Source organism: Staurois parvus, unplaced genomic scaffold (assembly GCF_062004578.1).
Source record: "Staurois parvus isolate SC_StPar_1 unplaced genomic scaffold, SC_StPar_1.0 ptg000056l, whole genome shotgun sequence".
NCBI classification, from domain to species: Eukaryota; Metazoa; Chordata; class Amphibia; order Anura; family Ranidae; genus Staurois; species Staurois parvus.
The window spans coordinates 9859786-9883027 of NW_028317852.1; the positions used below are offsets into that span (position 1 = coordinate 9859786).

At 49.0% G+C, this 23242-nt stretch overlaps 1 long non-coding RNA gene across 1 annotated transcript; it reads right to left on the bottom strand.

The window, feature by feature from the left end:
* Window positions 1-7620: 7620 nt before the first annotated feature.
* On the bottom strand, window positions 7621-18701 carry LOC149469992 (uncharacterized). The gene is made up of 3 exons (XR_016311459.1): window positions 18570-18701; window positions 18421-18483; window positions 7621-8570 (listed from the first exon to the last, which is right to left on the bottom strand). It is a non-coding gene; the product is annotated as an uncharacterized LOC149469992 (long non-coding RNA).
* Between the last annotated feature and the right edge of the window lie 4541 nt (window positions 18702-23242).

The window sequence follows — 23242 nt, forward strand, 5'->3', positions numbered from 1 at the left end:
TCGGGCAGGACTCCGGGCAGAGGCACATCGGGCTGGACTCCGGGCAGAGGCACATCGGGCTGGACTCCGGGCAGAGGCACATCGGGCTGGACTCCGGGCAGAGGCACATCGGGCTGGACTCCGGGCAGAGGCACATCGGGCTGGACTCCGGGCAGAGGCACTCCGGGCTGGACTCCGGGCAGAGGCACTCCGGGCTGGACTCCGGGCAGAGGCACTCCGGGCAGCGGCACACCGGGCAGAGGCACTCCGGGCAGCGGCACACCGGGCAGAGGCACATCGGGCTGGACTCCGGGCAGAGGCACATCGGGCTGGACTCCGGGCAGAGGCACATCGGGCTGGACTCCGGGCAGAGGCACATCGGGCTGGACTCCGGGCAGAGGCACATCGGGCTGGACTCCGGGCAGAGGCACATCGGGCTGGACTCCGGGCAGAGGCACATCGGGCTGGACTCCGGGCAGAGGCACATCGGGCTGGACTCCGGGCAGAGGCACATCGGGCTGGACTCCGGGCAGAGGCACATCGGGCTGGACTCCGGGCAGAGGCACATCGGGCTGGACTCCGGGCAGAGGCACATCGGGCTGGACTCCGGGCAGAGGCACATCGGGCTGGACTCCGGGCAGAGGCACATCGGGCAGAGGCACACCGGGCTGGACTCCGGGCAGAGGCACACCGGGCTGGACTCCGGGCAGAGGCACACCGGGCTGGACTCCGGGCAGAGGCACACCGGGCTGGACTCCGGGCAGAGGCACACCGGGCTGGACTCCGGGCAGAGGCACACCGGGCTGGACTCCGGGCAGAGGCACACCGGGCTGGACTCCGGGCAGAGGCACACCGGGCAGGGCCCCCGGGCAGAGGCACACCGGGCAGGGCCCCCGGGCGGGGCGACGGGCGCCGGGCCCCCAGGCGGGGCGGCGGGCGCCGGGCCCCCAGGCGGGGCATCGGGCCCCCAGGCGGAGCGACAGGTTTCGGGCCCCCAGGCGGGGCGTCGGGCCCCCAGGCGGAGCGACAGGTCTCGGGCCCCCAGGCGGAGCGACAGGTCTCGGGCCCCCAGGCGGGGCGGCGGGCGCCGGGCCCCCAGGCGGGGCGTCGGGCCCCCAGGCGGAGCGACAGGTCTCGGGCCCCCAGGCGGAGCGACAGGTCTCGGGCCCCCAGGCGGGGCGGCGGGCGCCGGGCCCCCAGGCGGGGCGGCGGGCGGCGGGCCCCCAGGCGGGGCGTCGGGCCCCCAGGCGGAGCGACAGGTCTCGGGCCCCCAGGCGGAGCGACAGGTTTCGGGCCCCCAGGCGGGGCGGCGGGCGCTGGACCCCCAGGCGAAGCGGCGGGCACCGAGTCACCAGGCACGACCGTGGGCTCAGAGTCAACTGGCATGACCGCTGGCACTGGGTCAGACATTGGATCGTCTGGCTGGACAGCGGGCATCGGGTCACCAGGTCATTTGGCTCGACAGCGAGCACCGCGTCATCTGGCAAGGCAGTGGGCTCCGAGTCAACTGGCATGACCGTGGGCACTGGGGCAGACATTGAATCGTCTGGCTGGACAGCGGGCATCGGGTCACCAGGCATCAGGTCATTTGGCTCGACAGCGGGCACCGCGTCATCTGGCAAGGCAGTGGGCTCCGAGTCAACAGGCACGACAGTGGGCACCGGGTCAACAGGCATTGGATCGTCTGGCTCGACAGCGGGCATCGGGTCACCAGGTATGACAGCGGGCACTGGGTCACCAGGCATCAGGTCATTTGGCTTGCCAGCGGGCACCGCGTCATCTGGCAAGGCAGTGGGCACCGAGTCACCAGGTACGACAGCGGGCTCTGAGTCAATTGGCACGACAGCGGGCACCGGATCAGGTACCGGATCATCTGGATCAACAGCGGGCATCGAGTCAACTGGCCTAATAGGACCGTCAGGCTGGATCAGTTCACCATGCTGGGTAGAGGCATCAGGCTGAATGCCGGCGTCCGGCTGAGTAGAGGCTTCAGGCCGAGTAGAGGCTTCAGGCCGAGTAGAGGCTTCAGGCCGAGTAGAGGCTTCAGGCCGAGTAGAGGCTTCAGGCCGAGTAGAGGCTTCAGGCCGAGTAGAGGCTTCAGGCCGAGTAGAGGCTTCAGGCCACGTACAGGCATCAGGCCACGTACAGGCATCAGGCCACGTACAGGCATCAGGCCACGTACAGGCATCAGGCCACGTACAGGCATCAGGCTGAACCACGGAAGGCAGGTTCACCGGTTTGGATACTGGCAGGATGGTATTGGTTGGTTGGAATTTTCACTTTTTTCTGGTTTTAACTACTGGAGCACTGCAAGTAAACGCAGGTCTGCAAACGAATGGAGCAGCTGGAGACAGAGAAGAACTGGAGGATGGAACAGGAGAGGGAGCAGTTGCTACAGAGGGCTTTTTTACAGGGTTAAAGGCAGGATAGGTGCAGCGAGTGGGAACAGGGTACTGACATGCGGTAGATAGCAGGGCAGGAGGAGCTGTTGGGAATGCAGGAATAGAGTTTTGAGGAAATAGATTAGAAGCAGGACTGGGTTTTTGTAAGCTGACTGAGGCTGGGTGCAACAAGTCTGTCCATGTCTGCAGTATGGGTTGAACAAAGCTGAGCTTACACAAAGCCTGTCTGACCAAAGACTGCACTGCGTTTATACAATCTCTTAGTGTCTGTGGTGAACATGTGGAATAACGCTCCAGAAAGTAACCCACATCATCCTCTAATAACCACACCAGGGACTCTACCTGGTCTGCACTAAATGGTGGCAAAAATTCATCCCTGCATTCGGGGGTACCAGATGAAACCAACTCAGCACAAACCTTAATCAAAGGCTGCACCTCAGAGAATTCTGTGCCCTGATCTACTAGAACATGAGCGAGCCGTATACATTCTAGCAGTTCATCCCGGGTATACTCCTTCAGAGTTTGATAAGCATACTCCCTGTCATCAAACACTAGCAGATATAAATACGCAACCTCATCCAGATCCATCCTTCCCATCAACAAGCCAAGATGGCTTCCCTGTGCAGCCACTTCTGGTCAGGATTGGCCTTGGTGTAATGTCAGGGCTCCCAGGTATGACCAGAGGTGTGTGACTGACGCAGGGAAACGCAGACTTCAGATATGTTATAAATAGAGATGAGCGAATTATTCAAAAATTCGATTCGGCTGATTAGCCGAATTTGCGGGAGAAATTCAATGCGAATTTAACTTATTAAAAGGGTTTCTAGGCTTCAGAAAGCCTTTATATTAGTGCAGAACACTGTACCTTTAATTTAAATGCCCTTGGAGTCTGCTGGGGAAGAGAAATAATACTGTCAGTCAGTATGACATGCAGATGAGTGCCGTCGATCTTAGAATCACCGCACACGAGGAGGAGGAGGAGGAGGAGGAGGAGGAGGAGGAGGAGGAGGAGGAGGAGGAGGAGGAGGAGGAGGAGGAGGAGGAGGAGGAGGAGGAGGAGGAGGAGGAGGAGGAGGAGGAGGAGGAGGAGGAGGAGGAGGAGGAGGAGGAGGAGGAGGAGGAGGAGGAGGAGGAGGAGGAGGAGGAGGAGGAGGAGGAGGAGGAGGAGGAGGAGGAGGAGGAGGAGGAGGAGGAGGAGGAGGAGGAGGAGGAGGAGGAGGAGGAGGAGGAGGAGGAGGAGGAGGAGGAGGAGGAGGAGGAGGAGGAGGAGGAGGAGTAAAAACATCTGTATCCTAAATGGAAACAGATACAATGTTTCAACCGCTGTAAATGAACTGTCAGAGAACTGTCAGAAATAGCGGAGCTCTCTGCAGTGACACTTTTGCCGGCTGATCGGGGAAAATTCGATCCGTGCATCCGAAGTTTGCTAAAATTCGGAGTCGATGCGAATCGAATTTTTCCTAATATTCGAAACGAATTCCACTTCGCCAAGTTCGATTCGCTCATCTCTAGTTATAAACAATGTAATTTATTAACACTAACCATACAAACATAAACGCAGTGCAATACTAAAACATAACACAGTGCAAACAAACCAACCAACCACCCACAGATAACAGTACATACAATGCAAGCGTCGTCAGGCAGGCCGGGTCAATATCAGTCGGGCAGGTAGGTACAGGGGGAGCAAGCGGAGAATGGTCGGGGTCACAGGCCAGGTTCAGCAGGTAGCGGGCAGCGTGGTACAGAGGGTCAGGCAGAGGAGAATGGTCAGACAAGCCAGGGATCAGAGCAGGGTCAGCAGAGAATCAGACAGGAACAGAGAGCAGGTACAGGATACAGGGCCCAAGAGAAACACAACACCAAGGCAGAGTCTGCAGGTCTGAATGTCCCTTAAATACACCAGTATAATTAGTTCCAGGTGTTTGACTGGCTGCAAGGTTGAGTCTCTGATTGCTGGGAGCACCCGCTGGCCAGCCCTGGTACTGCAGCTCATAAGGCAGCTGAGTCCCACTATTGCTGGCCAGTCCATTCCTGACATACTCCTTGTGCTTCAAGTCTAAGAGAATTTAGGGCTTGTGTTCAACATTGTGTGTGTTTGTAGTAAACTCTTAAATTTACAAAGCGCAGAATTATACGGACATGTAGAGCTCTTTTGCTTGTGTTTTTGTCAAGTTTCCTGGCACTCTGAAAGGGAGTGGATGGTCTCCAGAGCCCCAGGAGAGAGTGGATGGCTGAGGACTCCTTGGAGGAGGGGAACCGGTCCTCCAATTCCCCAGGGCCCAGTTGGGCCAAATATGTCCCATTTTTGTGTGAATTTTATCCACTTAACAATATTTGCTTTAGGACAGTGCGTGGGGAGTGTCACATTAGGTGTGTTGGGTAAAGGTTGGCACAAGACTTATTTGTTTTATTGCTTCACAATCTGCTCCAAATGCCACCTTGCAGTGTGCATGTGTTAACACTTGAGGGGGCATTTGTGTTTTTGCGTAGGGGAGGGGAATATTATATGGACTGAGCCCTTTGCAGCTAGACTGTCAAAGACATACCTTGTGACATCTTCCTGTGAAGCCTCAGATCTGCTGCCGACCTGTGGCTTCTGCTTTGAGATGCTTGAAGTCCACTATACTGTAGACCCCAAGAAGGAAAGTGGGAATGGCTGCAAGGGCTAGTCAATTAGTGTTTCTACTCTTACTGTAGTGTAAGCATAGCTAAGCGTGTGTGTCAGTTCCTCTTGGCTCTCCAACATCGGAATGCTGGCCCCACACCGCTGGCAAGGGAGACTGTTCTTTATCATGGCTGTCAACTGTGATATTTGGGTTACATCCTAAGGTGATATGAAACATTGTCAATGGACAGCCAGAGAGTATGTTAGCATTGTAGGATATGAGTAGCTTGCTGCAGTGTGGGTGCCAACAAGTGGCCAAATGAATTTGGCCTTAAGCTCTTCTGGTTCTGATCATCTAGTTTAGTAAGCCATCCCTCAAGGTCAGTTTCTAAACTGTTTACACATATGCACATGTAACGTATGTAGGAGGCTTCACCTCCCCCTTATCTAAATTTGTTGGCCTCATCCTGTGTTTAGGATGGCCCCCCAAAGAAATAAAAGATTCACACTAAACACCACATCAGTCAGATAGGGGCTTAATCTTCCCACTTTGTCCTGACAGTTTGTCTACATAGGCATACATTAAAGTGTTTTTCTATTTAAGAAAAGACCATAAGCAAAGAATATGACACAATAGTGGGCACTAACTGGACACTCGCGTGAGCAATAACCTGCTTCCCAAGTAACAAGTGTTTGTTCCACTCTGGTCTCTCCGCCATCTTAAAGAAACACTACAAATAGATGCAGCTGACACCTCAGCTTCCTGGGAGATGGACCACCTCCCTTCAAAGATACACCTGGTCAATCACACTGCCAGCTCTATAGGAATCTCTGTACCTGTGTGGAGGGAGTTGGGCCACTAGCCTCCAATAGGCTCACAGAGTTTGCTCAGCTCTGTGCTCTGGCTGTGTATAATGTGTGTAGGGATCCCCCCCATAGCTAATAGAAAGCTAGGATAGGTGTCTTTGGGAACGCTGTGGAGGAGATAGGTGTGCCAAAGTCATCTGTTGTCTTTACTGATGAGATTGCCCCTTTTCACTGTTGCCCACAGATATATTTGTAGTCAGTGAGCAAACACTAGAAGAAGCAATAGGGGTGGGGCCTGCAGAGGACCAGCCTGCCATTGTGGCATTTTTTTCAAAACAAATTTTTTTTTATTTTGTTTTATATTTTTATAAATAAATGTTATTTATATTTGACAGTACACTGTGTTGTGGCCTTCTTTAGCCTTTGCAGGTAGGCAATCTTCTTCATTGCAGTTGGAGCTGATCTGCATGTCCCTAAAGCATTGCAGTACTGTGCAAGCTCCAGCTGCAGAGGCCAATCTTGCTTAACTTGAATTTTTGGTAATGTCCAAACTAAGTCTTTTTTGGCAAGTTAAAGCGTTAGGACTGTAGCAGATAGGATTGCATGTTTACAAGAGGTAAACCAGCTTCTTCAATCCTAAGCTAGGATACATAAAGATTGAAGTTGCTTGCTGTCTACAGCTACTCCCAATCTTATTTTGCTTCCGCTTGTGAAATGCTTCAATAGTTTACACAGAACACTTCATTCACGTTACATTGTTTACGTTTGTAGCTCTTCATTCCATCCAGGGACTTCTACATAACTTGGTGGAGTTTAGTTGTGCAGACTGGCATAAGGGGGGGGGGGGGGCTGTGCAACCAAGTAGATAATGTGTGGGTGGATCCTGTGGCCCAACTCTGTCAAGATGTTTCTTATCACCTCATCCCTAATTGGGATTGGCATTACACAGAAGCCACATGACTTGAAAGCCGCTCTTGGAAGGACTATCTGTTATGGAAGAGACCACTTACATGCAATGTCCCGCAGAAAAGGAGGGTCCCTAATGGGCAAATTGACTTTCTGCTCACCACATATCACTTGTATCCAACTTGTTTTTCTTTCACATGTCAGTGTTTTGTCAACAGGAGGAGGGGAGGGAATGAAGTGAGGAACAAGATTCCACAGGGCACATAAATTCCATTAGGCACCCACATCTAGAATCGGGCAGCTAAAGATCCTATGCTCCCCAACCATTTTCAGGGCAAGATGTTACACGGTGTGTAAAGCAAACTTAGTCTGGGTCAAGTTAGTCAAGCATAATGGTAGTCCAAACAACAGAAGTCCTTTTTCTTATTCTCACAACTTTTGTGTCTCTAGCATTCCTTGGCAGGCTTAATGTTTGTAAGTTGTGGCCTGGTTTCGCACCTGGTGCCCTGGCTATTTACACACTTCTTTTATAGTGTGTGTCAATGAAGTAGTACAAGGAACATATTTGGACAGCAGTGTCAGTCTCTGGTGAGGCGAGTGTTCACTGCACGTGTCTTGTTCAAAATCAGCATCCCAAAAGACCAAAGCTAGCAAACACTTTGAAAACAAGCTGCAATTTTGTGTTTTCCCATATTTGGGAAAGTTACTCTTGCCCACAGAGTCCACTGATAATTCTAAGCTCCATTAGGACAGCCAAATTGATAGCAGATAATGGACAACTGCTACATGTTCAAGAGAACTTGATTGATGTGAAACAGCTAGAACTATCTGCAGGACAGACCACCAGGTGAAAACAGCAGAAAGGCCAAAGAGTAAAACCACCAATGCTTTTGGAAATGTGAACTTTACATTTTATTTAGGAAGTGCTGCTTTTTTAGTGTTCACTATTTTGAATTACTGGTAGCAATACTCAAAAAAGCACCCGTGTTGGATTCCCTACATGACCAACTCACCATTATTACCCCAAACACATTTGACAATTTGCAAGACATGTTCAGCCACTTTCCAAATTAGGTTTATGAACATCAAAAACAACCAAACATAATATAACAGCAAATAATTAATGGGAGGAGGAGGCGGTTGCTTGGGGGGGGGGGGGGGGGTAGTACTGTGTGTGGAGGGGCGAAGGAAAGGTGGGGATGGACGGTAGGGAGGATGTGGGGAGGGGCTGGGAAAGAGTGATAGGGAGGGAGTGCTGGAGTAGGGGTTGAACATGTGGTGAAGGAAAGGTGGGAACATAAGACAGATGTGGGGAGCGGCATTTGAGCGCTGACGAGAGTGGGAAGGATGTGGAAGGTAAGGATGGAAACGGGATTGAGAGGAGGGGTGTGTAGAAAGAAGGGGAGGGGGTGTGAAAGTGGAAGTGTGGTCAAGGGGCAAAGTGGAGTGTGAGGAAGGTGCAGAAGTGGGATCCATGGGGAAGGAGGCATACTGGTGTTGGGGTGGGGTTTCTTGAGGGGGTTGCTCCAGAGTAGGTATTTCCTGAATCGGCAATTCACAGGCGAACGCTGTGGCACCCTTGGCATTGGCTCCAAACAACTACTGCACAGGGGTTGTGGGAGCCTCTGGCTGAAGGTGCATACATAAGGCCCGGATATCCTGCAGCACTGCAGTCTGCTCCCTGACCACGGTGACAAGTTCAAGCAGGGTTGCCTGTTGGAGCCCCAGTAAACTTTCTATATTACTTGGCGCATTAGCCTCCTTTGCTCCCATAATCTATCCATGTTGAACACCAGCCTTTCCCCAAGCTCGAGAAGGAGGCCGACTCTAGGTGGAAGGGGTGTCAATCCAGCTGCATCCAATGTTGGCTGCAAAGAGAAACAAAAAAAAAAATAAAATTAAAGAGTGTTTAACACACAGCACAAGCATACAGTAGGACAAGGGGCTCATCTGACACTAAATACTAGCTCATGTTCTTGTCCCGCCCCTAGAACCAGGTATTGGTGAATGCCTTTCCCTGACACATTACACTGGATGAGCATTTGACTGAAATGAATGATTTTGCATCTTTACCCAGAATGATACCTTCCTGCTCTGAAATGTGATTTGGATTTAGACAAAATGAAACGCTAAAATGCTGATTTGTCACATGCACATCACTCCCTCCAGCTCCTGACTAAGCAGTGATCCAAAAAAAGTAAGGTACACATCACGTTGCCAAATCCTGCCCAGCCAGGAATGGCATTATGCTCTAAATGGGTGACTCATTAGGGATAACATCTTTAGCATCTCTTGCCGGAGGTTCAGGCAACTCAGGTGTAGGTGACGGCCTTTGATGTAAATTTGGAGTGCCTGAACTTCCCTGCACCACAAAACAAAAAAAAAAACAATGCATTACATTTCCCAAATACACATGCAACATGCATATGTACATCCCCACCCCATTACAGCAGTTCCCACACCCCAACATCAGATGCAGATTCTTCTCCCACTCCAACAGCTGGGGCATCCAGGGCCAAAAGATAATCTGCAAATACCGTAGTTTCCGGCGTATAAGACGACTTTTTATACTTAAGAACATACCCCACCAATTGGGGGTCCTCTTATACGCGGGGTATAGAATGTCAGCCCGCTGGATGTGCGGTAATACTGTACGGTAGCTTCGGATACATGCAGTATACCACGCTGAGCCAATCACGGCGAGCGGTGTATTCTATTAATGAATACAGAGCCTGCTCGGATTGGCTGAAGTTGTGACATCATCAGCCCGCCTCTGACGCAGACAATCCGAGCAGGCTTTGTATTCATTAATAGAATACATCACTTGCCATGATTGGCTTATATGACGTCCTCCCATTCTGAGCGCATGCGCAGCTCAGGGAGCGTCACAGCTGATCACATGTAAACATGGAAATGCCGCTTATCGGCATTTCTCTCCTCTCGAGCTGTCATGCTGACAGAGGAGAGGAGAGCCGGTAATCGGATTTCCGCAGAGGGGACATGTACACTGATCATCAGGGCACTGATGATCAGTGTGCCCTGATGATCAGTGTAGCCCAAGCAGTGCCACCTGTCAGTGTCCACCAGTGCCCATCAATGCCACATATCAGTGCCCATCTGAGCTGCCTTTCAGTGCCCGTCAGTGCCATTTATCAGTGCCATGTATCATTGCCATGTATGAATGCTGCCTTTCAGTGCCCATCAGTGATGCCTGTCAATGCCCATCACTGCCACCTACCAGTGCCTCCTCATCAGTGCAGCCTATCAGTGCCCATCACTGCAGCCTCATTAGCGCACATCAGTGAAGGAGAAAAATCACTTATTTACAAAATTGTAGAACAAAAACTAAGAAAAAACGTTTTTTGTTTTTCAAAATTTTCAGGGGTTTTTGGTTTAAGAAAAAATAAAATAAAACCCAGAGGTGATTAAATACCACCAAAATAAAGCGGTCACAAAAAAATGATAAAAATTTCATATGGGTACAGTGTTGCATGACCGCTCAATTGTCATTCAAAGTGTGACAGCGCTGAAAGCTGAAAATTGGCCTGGACAGGAAGTGGGTATAAGTGCCCTGTAGGCTTGTGGTTAAATGGTGTTGCCTCAGAAGGGGGGTAGTCTTATACGACGAGTATAGCCTTTGGGCTATGTTTTAACTGGAAAATTAGGGGGTCGTCTTATACACCCAGTCGCCTTATACGCCGGCAAATATGGTATTTTTCAAGATGATATTAGCAACAGATACTAGTTAGGCTGAATGTAGGATCTGACATTTTTGACCAAGGTTTGAGGGATTGCTCATTGGTATGTTTTTCACAACAGTTTATCCAGAGAATTAGGACACTGGCAGCCACAGCCCAGGAGACTGACTGGGCGTAGAAAGAGGCATGATAAGGCTCAGGAGCAGGGGCCACAAAAATTAGTGGCCACCTTTCCTGCCAAACAAGGAGGCAGATGTGTTAGGATGGCTACAATATGCCCATAAGCTACTGCAGCTTTTTTGACCATGGGCTTCAAACATTTAATCCAAAGATATAACATTTGTCGTTAAGGCAACATTCCAAAAAGGATTCAATGGCAAAAAAAAAAATGGTCAAATCAAATATAAATGTGCCCTAAAATATTTAAACAGCCAAACGCATGTAAATGCATCCAAAAGAATTGTTGATATAACTGTTTATCTGAAGAGATCAAGAGCAATGCATCCAAAACTCCTTTAATCACTTTTAAACCGCAGGTCTCATGCAAACTCAATGTGAAAAAGAAAACCAGAGTTGGGCTTACCGGTAACTCCTTTTCTACGAGTCTTCCAGGACAGTCCCTTGAGACAGAGCTCCACCCTCCGGGTCAGGAAACACGCCACCCCCCACGCCTTTAAAAGGCAGACCTCCAGGCCTTCATCCCTAGTTTTACGCAGGAACTAGCAGAATACACTGAAAGACACAAATATTTAGGTAACCACATATACATCACTTGTACATCTTCAGGGTGGGAAATCACGGCTGTCCTGGAAGACTCGTAGAAAAGGAGTTACCAGTAAGCCTAACTCTGGTTTTCTCCCTGCGTCTTCTAGGACAGCCCCTTGAGACGATAATCAAGAACTTACCACTTAGGGTGGGCCCACTGCCTGGAGGACCTTGCGCCTGAATGCCTGCTCCTTACTTGACAAGGAGATCCAGGCAGTAATGCTTCACAAAGGTAGAGAACTTGGACCAGGTGGCTGCCTTACATATTTCCTCCGGCGAAGCCCCAGCCCTCTCTGTCCAGTATGCTGATAAGGATCTAGTCGAGTGAGCCTTAAAGGGGGGAGGAATCGCTAAAATCTTGTAAGATTCTATAATAGCTAATCTAATTTTTCTACCTATAGTGGATTTGGATGATGTGGAACCTTTCCTTGCACCTGCAAATAATACAAACAGGGAATCTGAACTTCTAAATTCCCGAGACCTATTGAGATAAATTATAAGACTCCTCCTTACGTCTAGCAAACTTAGTGTTCCTTCTTTCTTACCTTCAGGAGAAGAACAAAAGGTCGGTAGGACTATATCCTGAGACCTATGACAGGAGGAGGACACTTTAGGGAGGAAACCTGGATCTGTTTTGAGCACGACCTTGTCCTCAAAAACGGTCAGGTAGGGCTCCCTAATGGAAAGTGCTTGCAATTCACTTACCCTACGGGCTGACGTGATTGCTACAAAAAAAAAAATAAATAAATAAATTTTTAAAGTCAAAAATTTAACAGAAGATTCTTCCAAGGGTTCAAAGCCTTCAGGACTAGGGATAGATCCCAAACTGGACAAGACCTGACCTTAATCGGTCTGGACTTGGAAAGGGACCTAAAAAAGTCATCCTGCTGCAAGAGGACCTGCAGAAAAATACTGAGGCCCAAAGCCTGTACCTTTAAGGTGCTGATAGAGAGTCCCCGATCCGCCCCTTCCTGAAAAAAATCCAAAACTGCCAGAATGTCTGGGGGCCCCTGCCGCTTGCTTGATAACCAAGAATTGAACTTTTTTCAGACTTTCGCATAAATGGCCCTGGTTACCGGCTTGCGGCATTTAACCAGAGCCTTTACCACTGCGTCCGAAAACCCTCTGGCTTTTAGGAGCTGCTCTTCAAAAACCATGCCGTCAACTTCAAGGTCCTGATCTGCGGATGCCAAACAGGACCTTGAGAAATCAGATCTTCCCTCTCTGGGAGAGGAAATAGAGGAGCCAAGATAAGACTGTTTAGAAGGGAAAACCAGGGTCTTTTTGGCCAGAAGGGTGCTATTAATATTAGATCCGTCTTCTCCCCCACAAAGTTTTGCAGGACCGCCAGGATTAGTCTCACCGGAGGGGATGCATAAGCCAGGCTGCAGTCCCATGAATTCTTCAGGGCGTCTATCCCTAAAGCCTGCTCTCGTGGGTTCAGGGAAAAAAATTGACTGACCTTCCTGTTTTCCTGGGAAGCAAAGAGATCGGTCTCCGGGAACCCCCCATTTGCGAACTATATCCAGAAAGACCTCCTGGTTGAGAGACCAATCATCGTAACTGATTGGCCGTGGACTCAGGAAGTCTGCATATTGCCTGCAATCCTCTGCAGAGAGGGGCTCCGTGTACCTCCCTGCTTGTTTATATAAGCCACCGCCGCTATATTGTCCGTCCGAATCTGCAAGTGACGGTTCATTAGGTTTGTTCCAAAGGCCTCCAATGCCCTTTGAACTGCCATCAGCTCCCTCTGATTCGAGGATATCCGAGACTCTCTTCGAGACCACAGCCCCTGGGCTGCCATGTCTCCTAGATGGGCTCCCCAACCATAACTGCTGGCATCTGTTGTAACAATGAGCGTAGCCAGCTGGTTCCACTCTAGTCCCTTGGTCAAATTTATTTAGTTCCGCCACCACCAGAGGGCCTTTTGACTCTGGACAGGAGCTGGACTGCTTGCTCTAATGTAGAGCTGTCTCTATCCCAAACCTTCAGCAGGAATGACTGAAGAGGCCTCTGGTGGAGCCTTGCCCACGGGACTGCTGGAAAACAAGAAGTCATAAGACCTACTGCTCTTGAGACCTCTCTTACTGATACCAACCGATTGCATTGCAATTCTGCCAGCTTCTGGTCCATCTTTAGGAATTTCTCCCGAGGAAGGAAAATCTTCCTCTCCAGCGACGAGATCTCGTATCCCAGGTAGACTACTCTCTGGGAGGGAGTTAACACTGATTTGTCCCTGTTCACAAGCCAACCTAGACTCTGAAGGAGGCCGAGCCACCTGCAGCTCCTCGGCCAATTGCTGGTAAGATTTGGCCACAAAGAGAAGGTCGTCTAAATAAGGTATAATGGTGATAGACCTCATCCTTAGGGGAACTAAGGCCTCTGCCAACACCTTGGTAAAAATTCGCAGTTCTGACACCAGTCCAAAGGGTAGGGCTTGACACTGCCAGTGGAGGACCTGAGAACCCATCTTTACCGCTATCCTTAGGTACTTTGGGCTTGCTTGCTTGATGAATGGGGATGTGAAAATACGCTTCCCTTAGATCTAGTGTGGCCATAAAAATTCTGAAAAAGGATATTCCTTACAGAATAAATTGATTCCATTCTGAAGTGTTTGTACTTCAGTGACTGATTTAGAGGACGCAGGTTCAAGATCAGGCGACATTTGCCCGAGGGTTTTCCCACAATAAATACGTGGGAAAAACAGCCCATACACTGTTCGTTCTGAGGGACCAGGACCTGCTGGTCCACCAAATCCCCAATTAGACCGCACAGAGCCTGAGCCTTGTTCCGGTCTTTGGGCAGATCGGTGACCAAGAATTTGTTTGGTGGATAGGAGTCGAATTCCAGCCTGTAACCCTTCTGTATTAGGTCTAAAATGTAGGGGTTCAGGGAGATTGACACCCACTGAGGGAGAAAGGTCCCCAATCTTCCCCCCACTGGGACACTTAAGTCATTGCGACTTGGAGGGGCCTTGAGGAGGATTGAATAGTATCCCCCCTTTTGCCCTATTCTTGTGCCCCGTCCAATGTTGCTTGGGCTGACCTTCTCTAACCTATGGTGCCTGTGATTTTGGATGAAAAATCTTCCTGGGAAATACCTTCTTTTTACGCTCAGGGAAGGCTTTCTTTTTGTCGGACGTACGTTCTAAAGCTTCCTCCAAACCAGGCCCAAAAAGATTGTCCCCTGAGAAAGGCAAGGCGTAATTTAGACGCCGAGTCCCCTGCCCAGGTTTTTAACCATAAGGCACGCCTGGCCAAATTAACTAAGGCCGAAGATCTTGCAGCCAGCTTAACCGATTCCACCGAGGCATCTCCAAGGAATCCTACTGCCTTAAATAATAAAGGCAGAGATTTCAGAATCTGCTGCCTTGACGTTCCCGCCGCCAGATGGTTCTGCAACTGGGTAAGCCAGCACTCTAGAATTCTGGCTACACAAGTAGCCGATAGGGCCGGTTTAAGACTAACTGATGAGGATTCCCATGCCCTACGCAGCAAGACTTCTCCCCTTTTATCCATGGGGTCCTTTAGAGCCTCTATGTCCTCAAAATCCAAATCCATCCTTTTAGAAACTCTGGATAAGGGGGCGTCCAGTCTTGGAACTTTGTTCCAAGGCTGGGACGCATCCTTATCAAAAGGAAATATTCTCTTTAAACTTGCATGAAAAGAAGGGTTTCCTCTCTGGTTTTTCCCACTCCTGCTTAATGGTGTCAACCAAAGAGCTGTGGACTGGAAAGACCCTGCTCTTTTTAGCATGAAACCCCTGATACACGAGATCATGCTTGGATAAGCACACTTCCTCCTCAATCTCTGAGGTCTCATAAATAGCTTTTAGGAAATCATCCACATCCTCTAGGGCCAATTTATACCTTGAATTTCTGGGAGTGGTAACATCCTCCTCGTTATCCACTTCCAAACCTGAACCCGCCTGAGAGGAGGGAAGAGACCAAGGGTCTTCCTCCTATGGGTCTTCCTGCCTAGCTGACCCTACCGCTGCGGCCGACTGCGTCCAAGGACCCAGCGGTGTCTGCATTCTGTCAAACAGGGACCTGAAGGACTGGAATGTCGCTGTCATGTCATCCTTAATAGAGGTTAACGCTTTGTGACAGGCCGTGAAGGACTCATCCTTAACCAAGCTATCTATACAGCTGCGGCATAGGGGCTTTTCACATGTAGACCCCAATTTAGCCGCGCACACTGCACATTTTTTCTTTGGGGCCTGAACAGAGGTCCTGTCCTGGGTCTTAACCTAAAGAAACAAAAACGGAACAGAATGCAGACCCTCAGCTCTAAACTCCCACCACACACCCTGTGCTAGGGGAGACCTGCAGTGTGCCCCACCATCACCTGCCCTCAGAGACTGGGGGAACAATCAACCACCCCCAGGAGTCCGCTAAAGGGACTGTCCCCAAGCCTACCTGAGAGGAGCCGGTGCCGGAACCAGGATCCGCTTGCTGTGATTAGCCAGCTACCATGGCATTTTGTCTGGCGTGGTCCAGAGCCTCTGCTGGTTTCCACGTCCCACCGACCGCCTGAAGTTGAATCCTGTGCCTTCTATCCTCCTGGAGACTGGAACCAGCGTCTCAGGCACCCATCAATGACGTCACTGCGCTGGACTTCCAGTCCTTGGAACGCAAGGCCCCAGCCACCGAAAGTCGCCTGGTCTTCCTTCGGCCCTGCGCACCTGTACAGCCACGCTTCGGAGAAAGAAGTCCTCCCAGGCCCCAGAGAGAGTGATGAATCGGACTCACCGCCGGACCCTCCCCGCTCCTCTGCGAGTGACCAGTCATTCGCGGTCCCTCACCTGAGGATGAAGGCTTCAACCCGCAGCCCCACTCCACTCACCGTGGAGGGATCGCGTCGGGAGAGGTGGTAAGTGAACCCCCGGAGCTTACGCTCTTCCAGGACTGCCCCAGAGAGTGCAGAGACCCCCTAGGTTCCGAACGTGTTCCTGACCTAGAGGGTGGAGCTCTACGTCTCAAGGGGCTGTCCTAAAAGACGCAGGGAGAAAATGTATTAACTCGTGGCAGTCTCAGAATATCCGAAAAGATTAAACAGCCTTTCCACACAATTTGAAGCTGTTTGAGCTCCAAAGGGTGGGACAACTCAATATTGAACCATACGAACTAAGACTGGGATGGCATTCAAGTTCATGTGTGCGGAAAGGAAGGCATCCCAACAGTGTTGGCAATATAGTGTATTTGTCAATGACCAATAGATTAGTCTTTATGATGCCTTTTGGGCTTTAGGCGCCTTCAGTTCCGAGAACCTGGGTGGATAAGTCTGGCAAAGGAATAGATCTTCCTGCTAGTTATGTGATGTGCTAAACTCAAGCAGTCTAATTATTGGCCCCATGTTTATATGAGAGGCCAAAAGCATTATTTCGGTTACTTTAGGGGGGGGGGGGCACTGTAAAATTATTTGCCCCTGGGGATTTCATTTTCGTGACTTAGAAAATTGACATTTTTGTGTGCTTTTATTTTGGATCTGGCTGGGTTTTTTGGCTTTGGGAAAATGGCTCCAAGAATACTCAGTCTTGGTATAGATTTGATTTGGCCTCTACATTTGGAGCAATGGGAAAATGGTTGCCGCCATTTTGAACTTGACAATGGGTGAGTAGCTACATTTCTTGATGTTGGCCTAAAGTTTTACTATGTTTAAGTCCCAGATCACATGATGAAACAAGTCAGGAGAGGGGGCCCACTACACATTACTGCCAGCAGTATCAGCATAGCTTTATAACCACTTGCCTACTGGGCACTTAAACTCCCTTCCTGGCCCGGCCAATTTTCACCTTTCAGTGCTGTTGCACTTTGAATGACAATTGTGGTCATGCAACACTGTAGTCATATGACATTTATTATTGTTTTAACACAAACAAGGGTTGCTTTTGGTGGTATTTAATCACTACTGGGTGTGTTTTTTTTTTCTTTTTGTGCCAAAAAAATACAAAAAGATCCAACAATGTGAAAAGAAACTGTTTCTCTTGGTTTCTCTTTTCAAATTTTTATAAACCGGTAACTTTTCTCCTTCACCGATCTGTTGATGGTGCACTGATGAGGTGGCACAGATAGACAGCACTGATGACGCTGCACTGATCTGCACCAATGATGGGCACTGATCATCAGGGAATTGATCATCAGTTCCCTGATTATCAGTGGCGATCCATCCTCTGCCAATTGCTGGTTATCTGCAGTACTTTCCTCACACTAACAGCGCAAGGAAAGTGCAGCCGATAACTGCCAACTGCATTTACCGTTGATCTGCCGTGATCACGTGGTAAAAGGCCACTGTGCTTGGCCTTTTACCACATCATCTGATCAGCTGTGTCGGTAGGACACAGATCGCCAGGTGTGAGCCCCCAGGGGCATGCGGGAGGGCATCATATGATGCCCTCCCTGGACTGTAGCCAAATGACAGCTACAGTGCGATTGACAAGGGTTAAACACTGCTCCGAAAATCTGCATCCTTAAGGGGGGCAATAAACTCATTGAATGGAAATGTAAACAAGCATGATCTCTTTTGGGCTTTAATTTTAACAATTATTTGGCTGGAGACTTGCGGCCTTAAAATGATACTTACTGATTCCAAGTGAAGTGGAGGAATGTTGCCAGTTCTGCCACCCATAGTGTTGACTAAGTGTGTTTGACCTTCCCTTTGTGTGGCTTAAACATGAAGGTGAGCGACACGATTAGAAGGTGATGGTTCACTGTAGTGGATGGAGCACATCATTTTTTATATTGAGCATGCATGATATATGCATGTCACTAAACACCAAACACATTGGATATTCTGGGACTGTCAGTTTAGCATTTTGAAGGTGGTCAGATTATGTGTATGTGTTTACATGCGTGGAATGTTTTTGTGTCTGGGAGTAGTTGTGAAGTTGCGAGGGAGAGTCTGATTTGGAACGCTCGGGAGATGTCAGCTAGTTAGTGATGTTTGGAACTTTATTGCTCTCATCAGTTCGTTCCCTCATTTGGTTTGGTGTAGTTACCTGCTTTTCTTGGGCTGGGGAAACTGGGCCCAGGACATTTGGCAGGGATTAGACAAATTTCTGTGTGGCAACAGTTTTTAACACTTTTTTCGGTTTGAACGCAATACGTTGAGGAGCCCCAAAGAAATACAGCGTGTTGTGGAGATATATTTGTGTTCAGACAGAGTTTAGCATTGGTTTGCTCTGCATTCCCAAAAGGATGCTCATTGGCTTATCATGAGTGATTATGATTGTTCTAGACAAGCACATTAATACATACCCAGATCTTCCTCCTGGCCTGACTGCAGTGGGGGGAGCCTCTCCTCCTCCTGCTGATGTTGTGCTGTGAATAGGACATTGACATGTGAGATGTTTGATGTTCTAGCAGCCTGTTCAAAGTTACAGGGTGCATTCCCAATGAGTGCTTACCAGGAGGGAACATCTCTTCATCAGCGTATGCGTGATTTGTTTGATCTGAGGGGCTGGCAGGGGCAGCACCTGGCTCGGGACTGGCTACAACACAAAACAAAATGAACAACAAATGTAAAGCAACACTATTTCACACACGTTCCTTTAAGAAAAGAGAACACAACTTTAAAGACAATATGGACATGTGTAGTGTACTTACCACTCTGCCAATCATCAGTATCTCCATAAGCCATCACCCCAAAAATCGTGTTGAGGCTGATGATTGGCAGAAGTGCCTGTTCTTCCGGAGTCAGGTGCTGAACATAAGTGGGGTCCACTTATCACGCATACGTTTCTTGATGTTCTGGAGGCCCCGGCGTATCCTCCAGCCCACTGCATTCACGGCCACCGCAATTTCCTCCCACAGTCAGTCCTTTGCCCCGACCGCTGCGGGAGGACCTGGGCCCCAAGATCAGGTCAGCTCTTTCAACAAAAGCCACCACCAGGTCCCATCACAGGAGAAGGGTGGAAACTTTGGCTGGGACGGGGCCCAGGCCTGGGGCCGGGCCCAGCCCCGTTTGCCTCCCCATGATGTCCCTTCTTCGGGACTAGAAGGGGAGGCAGCAGCCTCAGCTTCCTGCCTCTTTGCGAAAGGAAGCCTGGCCCCTTCTGCCACCAGCTTGTCGCCCCCTCACACCTCAGCCAGACCCCCGGCCCTCCATGCCCCCCTTGGCCCTAACAGACCCCTGGGCCCTAGTAGCCCCCCTGGCAACTGGCTCAGGGGAAGGCCCAGTGTCCCACTGGCCACCACAGCCCTCCCTGGAACCCCGGCCTCTTCGGCCCCTTGGGGGTGCCATGGGAGTGCAGTGAGTCTGGCTGGGTGCTGTTTGCAGCAGCAGGTAGCCCATACAAATATCAAAATCTGCAACAGAAAAAGGGGACATTAGTTGTCTGGGCTCAAAAGACAGCACATGCCCTGGAGGAAGGGCCACACTTGCCAAAATACGAAAATGGCTTTCTTGGCCAAAGGGGAGATACGTCAGAATGCTGCAAAGAGAAAAAGATAGAATGGCCAAAAGTCAGGGGTGTGGGCTCCAACAACAACACATGCCCTAGGGGGACAACACTTACCCAAACTGCAGCCCAAGATGAGGGGGTAAATCCAACCAAAGTCAAAAATCTGCAAAGAGAAAAAAGACAGAAGGGCAAAAGTGTGGGCTCCAACAACAGTAAATTGGACTCTTGGCCAGAGAGAGGTGATGAACAAACAACACACTTAACAAAAAAAAAAAATGCACGTCTATGGCCTCCAGAGAGAGCACAGGGCCTGCTTGAGGGGGACCCCGAAGCAAAGTCAAAATGCCAACCCAAACAACGTGGGAGGTAATACATAAACAGGTGTAGAGGAAGAAATACTACATTTGGCCAGACAAACACCACATTAGAACATAAGTAAATTTTTTTTGCAATGGCACACTACAGGTGCTACAAACAGCTGATGAGCTAAATAAAAGGCACAGATACAAGAAAAAAAAATGGGCAAATTAAGTAGAGAAGAATATGTTTGTTTAGAGGTAAGAGTTGTATAGCATTTTAAGATTACCTTTAACCACTTGCCCACAGGGCACTTAAACCCCCTTCCTGCCCAGGCCAATTTCCAGCTTTCAGCGCTGTTGCAGATAGAGCTTTATATTGGTGGTATTTAATCACGTCTGGGTTTTTTATTTTTTCTTAAACAAACCCAAAACCACTGAAAATTTTGAAAAAAAATGTTTTCTTAGTTTTTTTTTAAATTTTGTAAATAAGTGATTTTTCTCTTTCATTGATGTGCGCGAATGAGGCTGCAGTGATGGGCACTGATAGGCTGCACTGATGGACACTGATAGGTGGCACTGATGGGGAGACACTGGTAGGTGGCACTGAAAGGCAGCACTCATATATGGCACTGATAGGCGGCACTGATAGGCAGCACTGACGGGCATTGATAGGTGGCACTGACTGGCATTGATAGGTGGCACTGACTGGCACTGATAGGTGGCACTGAAAGGCAGCTTAGATGGGCACTGATATGTGGCACTGATGGGCACTGGCTGGTGGCATGGATGAGGACGGAGAGCTGGCATTGATGGACACTGACAGGTGGCACTGCTGGGGCTACACAGATCAACAGGGCACACTGATAATCAGTGCCCTGATGATTAGTGCACATGTCCCCTCTGAGGGATGCCGATTACCGGCTCTCCTCTCCTCATGAGCTGTCGGCGTGACAGCTCGTGGGGAGAGAAATGCCGATAACCGGCATTTCCCTGTTTACATGTGATCAGCTGTGATTGGAAACACCTGATCACATGACCGAGCTGACATCTTCAGCTCTTTCCGTGGATCGGTGATCCGCTGTATCCGAGGGACACAGTGCACCGCCGATTGCCGCGCTCCGGGAGCCGCGCATGCATGGTTAGAATGGGAGGACGTCATATGACGTCCTCCCAGAACAAGAGAACCACCTTGCGTCCGTCATATTACTATATGGCGGGCGGGAGGTGGTTAAGGTGCTACCAGGCAACATCTGCTGTAGGAGAAGGCTGACTTTCCATGTGCTCTCATTTATAGTTATTTCGCCGATGACACACGTTTGTGCGCGATTGCTGTGCAGCGTATATACACAGTGTTCCAAATTATTATGCAAATGATATTTTTCTCATTTACCTAAATAATTGATGTAAATAACAGTCAGCATAATTCTCATGTTATCAACTATTAAGAGTAAAATTCAAAATTTTATTGAAAAAAACCTCATAATTATAACAGTATTTTTTTTAAACATAAAAAACTTACAATGCACTGTTCCAAATTATTACGCACAGTAAGTTTCAAAACACTTCATAGGTTGTAAAGAATTGAAAATTGTCATTTGTTGTGTTTGCAGCATATTTACTGAAATCAAAAGCTATTTCAATCAAACTTTTAACAACATTTTAAGTTTTTAAACATTTTAACAGGTCACGTTACATTGTAACATAGGACCCCTTATTTGATAGCAGCTTCACAAGTCTTGCATCCATTGAACTTGTGAGTTTTTGTACAGTTTCTTCTTGAATTTGTTTGCAAGACAGAATAGCCTCCCAGAGCTGCTGTTTGGATGTAAACTGCCTCCCACCCTCATAGATCTTTTGCTTGAGGATGCTCCAAAGGTTCTCAATAGGATTGAGGTCAGGGAAGGATGGAGGCCACACCATGACTCTCTCTCCTTTTATCCCCATAACAGCCATTGATGCAGAGGTATTCTTTGCAGCATGAGATGGTGCATTGTCATGCATGAAGATGATTTTATTACGGAAAGCATAATTCTTCCTTCTGTACCAGGGAAGAAAGTGGTTAGTCATAAACTCCACATACTTTGCAGAGGTCATCTTTACACCTTCAGGGACCCTAAAGGGGCCGACCCGCTCTGTTCCCATGATTTCGGCCCAAAACATGACCCACCGCCTTGCTGACGTCGCAGCCTTGTTGGAACAAGGTGGCCGTCCACCAACCATCCACTACTCTATCCATCTGGACCATCCAGGGTTGCACGGCACTCATCAGTGAACAGGACTGTTTGAAAATTAGTCTTCATGTATTTGTCTGCCCAATGCAGCCGTTTCTGCTTGTGAGCATTGGTTATTGGTGGCCGAATAGAAGGTTTATGCACAGTTGCAAGACTCTGGAGGACTTTGATGTCTGTGGGACTCCAGAGGCACCAGCAGCTTCAAATATCTGTTTGCTGCTATGTAATGGTATTTTAGCAGCTGCTCTCTTGATCCGATGCATGGATCTGGCAGAAATCTTCCTCAATGTGCCTTTATCTGCATGAACCTGTCTGTGCTCTGAATCAGTCACAAATCTCTTAATAGTGCGATGATCACGCTTAAGTTTTTGTGAAATATCTAATGTTTTCATACCTCGTCCAAGGCATTGAACTATTTCACTCTTTTCGGCAGCAGAGAGATCCTTTTTCTTCCCCATAGTGCTTGAAAATGGTGCTCTGCTTAATAATGTGGAACAACCTCCTTTAGTAGTTTTTCCTTAAATTGGGCTCACCGGTCAATCTAATTATCACAGGTGTCCGAGATTGTTTTCAGTGATCAAAAAAAAAAAAACCCTGACACACAATGCCATCCATGACTGAAAAACAAAATATTTAATCTTTGTGGCACTTAAATAGAATTTGCATAATAATTTGGAACTCGGTGTATATGTGCGAGAGCAGGTTCAGCCTCGTGAATGTACATGGTTGCTGAGATGGCAAACCAGGATGTGAATGAGGAATGTTTAGATACAGCTTTGACATTTTTCCTGCAAGGGTTTTGTGATGCAGCTGAAGATGCTGCTCCTGCTCCTTTGGTACACTTACGCCAGCCACGGCTCTTTGCAGAATGTACATATATGGAAAATATGCAGGACTCGAATATCCGGTGTCGGTTTCGTTTAGGACGAGATGCAATTGTGCACCTCTATCAGCTCATAAAGGAAAAGATTGTGCCCACCACACGGCGCAGTCATGCTCTACCTGGGATGGTCAAGTTGCTGACTACCCTCTATATTTTGGGTCACAGCAGCTTCCAAACCACCTCTGGACTTCTTGTTGGTATAAGTCAACCAACTGTGTCCAGGGTTTTTATGCAGATCATAGATGCCATTCTTGACCTGGTGCC